This window comes from Populus nigra, chromosome 12 (assembly GCF_951802175.1).
Source record: "Populus nigra chromosome 12, ddPopNigr1.1, whole genome shotgun sequence".
NCBI classification, from domain to species: Eukaryota; Viridiplantae; Streptophyta; class Magnoliopsida; order Malpighiales; family Salicaceae; genus Populus; species Populus nigra.
This window is the reverse complement of record NC_084863.1, coordinates 6,560,573-6,567,258: the sequence shown is the minus strand read 5'-3', so window position 1 is coordinate 6,567,258 and position 6,686 is coordinate 6,560,573. Positions and strand designations below refer to the sequence as shown.

The 6,686-nt window shown below is 33.1% G+C and overlaps 1 long non-coding RNA gene across 1 annotated transcript; it reads right to left on the bottom strand.

Annotated features, from left to right (window-relative positions):
- Positions 1-1,469: 1,469 nt before the first annotated feature.
- LOC133668945 (uncharacterized) lies at positions 1,470-5,566 on the bottom strand. Its single transcript, XR_009833830.1, has 5 exons — positions 5,339-5,566; positions 4,787-5,006; positions 3,951-4,059; positions 2,556-2,611; positions 1,470-1,735 (listed from the first exon to the last, which is right to left on the bottom strand). It is a non-coding gene; the product is annotated as an uncharacterized LOC133668945 (long non-coding RNA).
- Positions 5,567-6,686: the final 1,120 nt, after the last annotated feature.

Sequence of the window (6,686 nt, the reverse complement as noted above, 5' to 3'; positions counted from 1 at the left end):
AGTTCGATCCTATGTGTTGTTTTTTCTATTATTATTATTTATTTTTATTTACGGGGATTTACATTCTCCCCTCCTTAAGAAATTTTGTCCTCAAAATTTAGGTTCCAGTTTAAGCTTGACGTCAAATTTAACTTGTTAAATGCTTATCTCATCCTTACTATTTTCTTTCAGCCATGTTTCTTGTGTGTACCCGGTTTGGATATCCATAAGCATCCACTGACTCTGATCTTAGAGTACGAGTTCTTATGTTGTCAACCCTTACAGTTCCACTTTTACATCATAAGGAACTAACTTAGATCATACCATTACATGTTGTCTACAACAGTAACCGTTTATGTATAGTCCCAACATTAAAACTACTACCTTCTACATACAATTATATCATCATAATTCAGCCACCATTCTTACACTATCATAATGTTATTATAGCCTTTACTCACACATCATTATTCTATACAACATAACCTTCATTTGTCCGTGAACTTATCAAACAATCCACCTCATCTCTCTCTTTAGGGCCTTTACCTTAGTTCTCATTCTTAGGATTTCAAACCATGATAACCACCACTGGTTCCTTAGAGTTATATAATTATAAATCCATCTAAGCCCCTCCTCCCTCACTCTTATTCTACCATAGTATTCATAGTTTCATTTGTACCAATTATTATAAACCACCATCATCACTTGACTTCTAAGCTTACTCTATCACCCTCATTAATCACTTCACATAAGGTGTATCATCCTCTGCTCTACACATAACATCTCTTTCTTTTCTTTTCTTTTTTTCGCACAACCTTTATTTATTTCAAACATTGTTGGTTAGAATACTATTTGACATGGTACTTCATGTGATATTTAACCAAAAATAATTTTAGCATCATCATTACCCTACATTATAGTATTATTTTACCTATCATCATAGACTCAATGAAGAATACACCTTACGCCTTCTAAAATCGTAATTTCACTAGGCATTGTATGTCAAACAATTTTCCATCCTATTGAAACTTTAACTTCCTTCCATTCACATGCAATACTTAAACTGTGGTTGGAGCATTCATACTCAACTCTATCAACTTGTTATGTTCTTCATGTATTTCTAGAAACCTTTTTTTTTTTATCTTGTTCATCAATCGTTTGTATTTTAACACATATCTGATACCAGATGATATTTTACGTCTCCTTATTTATCATATCATGGTCACCTGAATATTATCCAGGAGCTCTGATACCAACTGTAACACCCTGTAATTTAGTACATTAATAAAATAACTTTGAGCCTTAACTTTTTAAAAAATAGGTATTTTTTTTCATCCATCGAACTTATCCGAGAGTTGCCGAAATTTTCATTGAAATTTCGGCAGAGTTTCCTTTATACCTAGAGGTCCCAAGTTATCGACAATCATCCTGTATAGTTATACTCATTTCTCAATCATATCATAATCATGTAGAACCTTAACAACACATCATTCATGGTACATGCCTCACATTTCGCATGCTCATTTCTTTCCCATTAACACACATAATTCATAACAATTGCAAGTAAACAAACTAAGATTACAAATACATAATAATACATTTTTATGTCCGACACTTAATGTAAAAGGAGTACTATTACATATTAAGTCATTTAGTTCCTTAAAGACAAAATACATTAATGTTCATCTTCTTATTCAATCATACAAAAGGAGACTAGAGGACCTAAAACGCTACTCCTGGCGTGAATCTGAAGGACCTGCAATTTCATAATGTATATAATAAATATAGCATAAAAGGAAAATCACACAATACATGCACAAGTAATTAAACATATATTCAACGATATACAATCATAGTTCCTTGAAATTCTCATTTATCCTTCCATTATTACGTCTCTATTCATCCTTCCTAGAATCATTCAACATTTTCATTTTGTGTCTTGTTTCACCTCACGAGCGCATTTAATCCATTATAATATCTACCATGTGATTTCTCTCCCTCTTACTCTATCTCTTTATATCAATTTCAATTCCAACATCTATTATACCCATTATGGCTTTTCCATATAAGTTGTCAAACTTGTCATGATTTCGGTCCAATTTTAGTTTATAAATATATTCAACTTACAAATTTCTTGTGCCTATTTCAACACATTCCAATGTTTGTTTAGATTTTCAGTAAAATCTCTCATTATCGTGGAACCTGCCATCATTTTCACAATATTCACATCTGATCCATCTTCAAATAATATGAATACCATACATACATCATTCTATTTAATTCATCAACCTAATCTCATTTGACCACTATAATTAAGGCCAAATTTCATTATCTATCACTATTATTGGCATTTTATTACACTAGTATAATTATCACCAAATTCTTATCATGCCAGCAACAACACGAAACCTTACTACAACATATTTACATTATTAGTCATAATTTCTTTGACATCCTCCATGTGTGCGGGACATGATTCTCAAATTATATCAATTATAATTCATTAATTAATTCAAAATACATCATATATATATATATATATATATAATTGCATTCCTTAAGTGTATAACACCTACCATGGTTAATGAACTTCTATTCTCACATCCCAAGCAATACGATATTTGCCTCCATCCTTCACAAGAATTAGATCTTCATCAGTTTCTCTCTTTTTTTTTTCTTCAATAATCCATAACATAAACATAAATTACCATTTTTGTTTAACAATTAGGTATCGTCCAACATTCCATTTATAATCTGACAAGTCAGTCATCCTGACAATATTAACACCACACAAGTAAGTTTAACTCAAGTTGTATATTCCGGTCATTAGAAAACAAAACTAATGCCACTAGCCCATTACCGGGTAACTAGTTCCTCTGCCCATCTTATTCCATAAATTCCAATCAATATCCGCCTCTTTAAGGCCGAATGAATAATCCTATCAAGATGTCAATCCTTATTTCATTAATATTTTTAATTATTCCCTATCAGAAATATCATTATAATACCTCTCCCCTAAAACTTGGAAGGGAATGCTGACACTAATAAATTTTCATTAATGTTATTAGTCTCCCATATCAGGATCGACTAATCAAGTTCATTGTAAACATCAAAATTAATACCACTGATTGATGTTGTCGACTATTTCTAACATGAAATAGCCAATCAGATTTTTCTTTCCATAATATCTAGGAATATTTCTGGAAATATTGATGTCAAGATTCTTGACACCATTAGCTTTCACTTCAGGAATAGCTAGTCAGGTTTCATGTGATTGCCGATATCGACAACACCGGTCGATATCATTAACTATTCTCAGCCAAATAGTTAATCAAATTCAGTATCCCTCATTTTTAGGGATTATTATGCTGATGGATGATTATGCCGATGTTAGTAAACCTTACTAACATCATTAGCCTCAGCATTCGGGACCGGCTAATCAAGTTTCGTGTGATTGCCGATATTGACAGCACCGGTCAATATCATTAACTATTCTCACCCGAATAGTTAATCAAGTTCAGCATCCCTCGTTTTCAGGGATGATTATGCCGATGTTAGCAAACCTTACTAACATCATTAGCCTCCACATTCGGGACCGGCTAATCAAGTTTCGTGTGATTGCCGATATTGATAGCACCGATCAATATCATTAACTATTCTCACCTGAATAGTTAATCAAGTTCAGTATCCCTCGTTTTCAGGGATGATTATGCCGATGTTAGTAAACCTTACTAACATCATTAGCCTCCGCATTCGGGACCGGCTAATCAAGTTCGAGGAATGATCATCAACGAAGTCTATTAGTGTAATCCATATTCTTAACCCAGTCAAGTACTCAAATCCATTTTTAATTTCTCGTTTATTTCACTTTATCCTCTCTCTTTGTGGTTTCACCCATAGACGCAAAGACCAAGAATTTAATAAGTTAGTAAATTAACGCTACGTAAAAAGTGTAGGTATAGAACACCTACCAGCTGCAGAAGCTCAACTCGCTCTTTCTTGTTGTTGTTGTGCCCCTCTTGCAGTCCCTCCTTAAGCTCCTACTATACGAGCTCCTGAGAAGTTGAGTGAATGCTTCTCCTACATTTTTAATATAACATCCTGAATCATTATTGAATCTTCCCGATTTATTCATAATATTCATAAATTCACAAAATCAAATACTTCCATAAACAATTTCCATGAATGTATTTTATTTTCTTACTTGTCATTTAAATTCATTTACATTAGAATTTATTTACACTAACATTAAACGCCCATTTAATTCAATTTTTCATCGATGATCTTCAATGTCCAAAGGGCATGACTTTTCATCACCGATTTTCTTTTGTCCCAAGACATTTAATCTATCACCAAACAATGTAATTTAACTTAAATTTCATCAATGGCTACACATGCAAAATTTTTCCAAAAGCACACTCAAAATGATTCCTTATATCATAATTCAACTTACAACATGATTTCCCATTCTAACACTAACAAAGTATTAGTCAATCATTATTCTTTATAGAATTTAACTATATCATCACTTATCAACACATCAAACATGACTCAAACATAACACAAACACAACCATCATCATTAAACCCATTGCCATTATCCTTAGTCCCAAAACATACTTTTTATGCTAAACCTCATATTCTCATTCAATATTTCTCAAACCAAACTTAAAACATCATTCTGTAAATTTAGAATTCAATAAATCCACACGGTGGAATTATACATCATTATCATTAGAATAACATATCCAAAATTAACATACATCCAATGGTTAAACCTTCCGATATCAGAACAATAGTGGATTGACCTGAAATTTGGAGACCTGCTGTTCGGGAAGTATAATTTCTGGTAGGAGTGTTCTTTTCTGATCCAAACCGTTCAGAATTTATATAACGTCTGGATGAATAACATATCCAAAATCCAGACCAATCCAACGGTGAAACGATGATATAACGGCCGACGAACAAAGCTGTCTTGAAGGGTGATTTTCCAGAAATGTTCCTCCGGTGACAGCCCTCAAACGAAGTCTGATAATTGCAATCCCTCTAGTCAGAATGTAGGTGACATTGAGTATAATAACATATCCAAAAATCAATCTAATCCAAAGGTGAAAAGTAACAATATGGCTGCTGAAGTTTCTGCCCTGTAGCAATCCCAAAACCCATAGTTTCAAATCAATTTATTCCTTCTATTTTTCAGCAAATCAAGCCATTATCATGCAATTAATCTTGAAATTCACATGAACAATTACTCCCCCAAAATATTTACATGAACCCTAGAGTTTTAAACTTGGAGGTTTTCTTCTCCTCATGCAAGAACAAGAGAGAAAAACGAAATTACTAAAGGGTATGTTGCTTACCTTTGCTACTTTAAATTATTTCAATGAATTCTTGCAAAAATTTACAAAAATCATGTCCTCCTCTTCCAATTTCCAGCTTCTTCTCTTTGTTTCTCTCAAGCTCTATAACTCTCTAAGTTGTCATTTAATTTGTTTTCTTGGATATAATCCTCCTAAGCACACTCCCTTTTGATTTAGCTTGAAGAAATGAAGAGAAAATGAAGAAAATGGGACAAAACAAATGGTCTCCCTCCTATTTTTCCATTTGCAGAGGACGTGCTCTGTTCTTAAAGAGAGGAGAGGAGAGTATTTGTTTTGATAAAATTACAAAAATGCCCTTATTAATGCCCCCTGTGTCATCTTCTTCAATTTACCCGATTTTCAGTGCTCTCGTAAATCCTTCCCAAACTGCGATTGACACGAAATTTGAACCTAATATAACATAATATGTCTGGAGATTCCTTATAAAATGTCAGCCCGATCCAACGGTTGGATTGAAATATATCATCGATACCGTAAAACTAGACAATTAATGTCTTTTATGCTAAAATCTGAATTTCATGCATTAATTTATTTACTTAGATCCTCGTGACATTTCCCCTTAATTTATACTCAATAAATTCAATGTTACCACATTTATCATTAATTTGTCAAAATACGTGTTTTGACCAGGGTTTACATATCTTCTGGTTTTTTTTTCTTATTCTTTTATCCATTGAAACTCGTCACTGTTTTCGCTAACGTTACAAGTTTTAAACTAAAAATCATGACTCTCCTTTTGACTTCAACAATATCTTTAAATTTATTTATGGAGATCATTCTCTCTCTCACATGACACATTTATTGTCATTCCTACTATTTATTCATTTCTTTCATACCGAATATCCATTACTCATCGAAATGTCATTACTTCGATCCTATGTGTTGTTTGTTTTATTTATTTATTTTTATTTACGGGGGTTTACAAACATAGTGGTAGTACCTGAAAGGAAGATACAATCAGGGTTTGCATGGACTTTAGGGACTTAAATCGGGCTAGCCCTAAAGATAATTTCTCTCTACCACGCGTAGATGTGTTGGTGGACAATGCAACACGTAACTCTACATATTCCTTTATGGATGGATTTTTCGGGCTATAATAAGATGAAAATGGTGTAATAGGATAAGGAGAAGACAATATGTGTAACACCATGGGGAACCTTTTGTTACAAGGTCATGCCATTTGGGTGAAGAATGTCGGGGCCACCTATTTCAAAAGGACATGTTGACTCTATTTCACGATATGATGCACAAAGAGATTGAAGTATATGTGGATGACATGATTGATAAAATCTAGAGAGGGAGAAAATCATGTCCAAATATTGAAGGA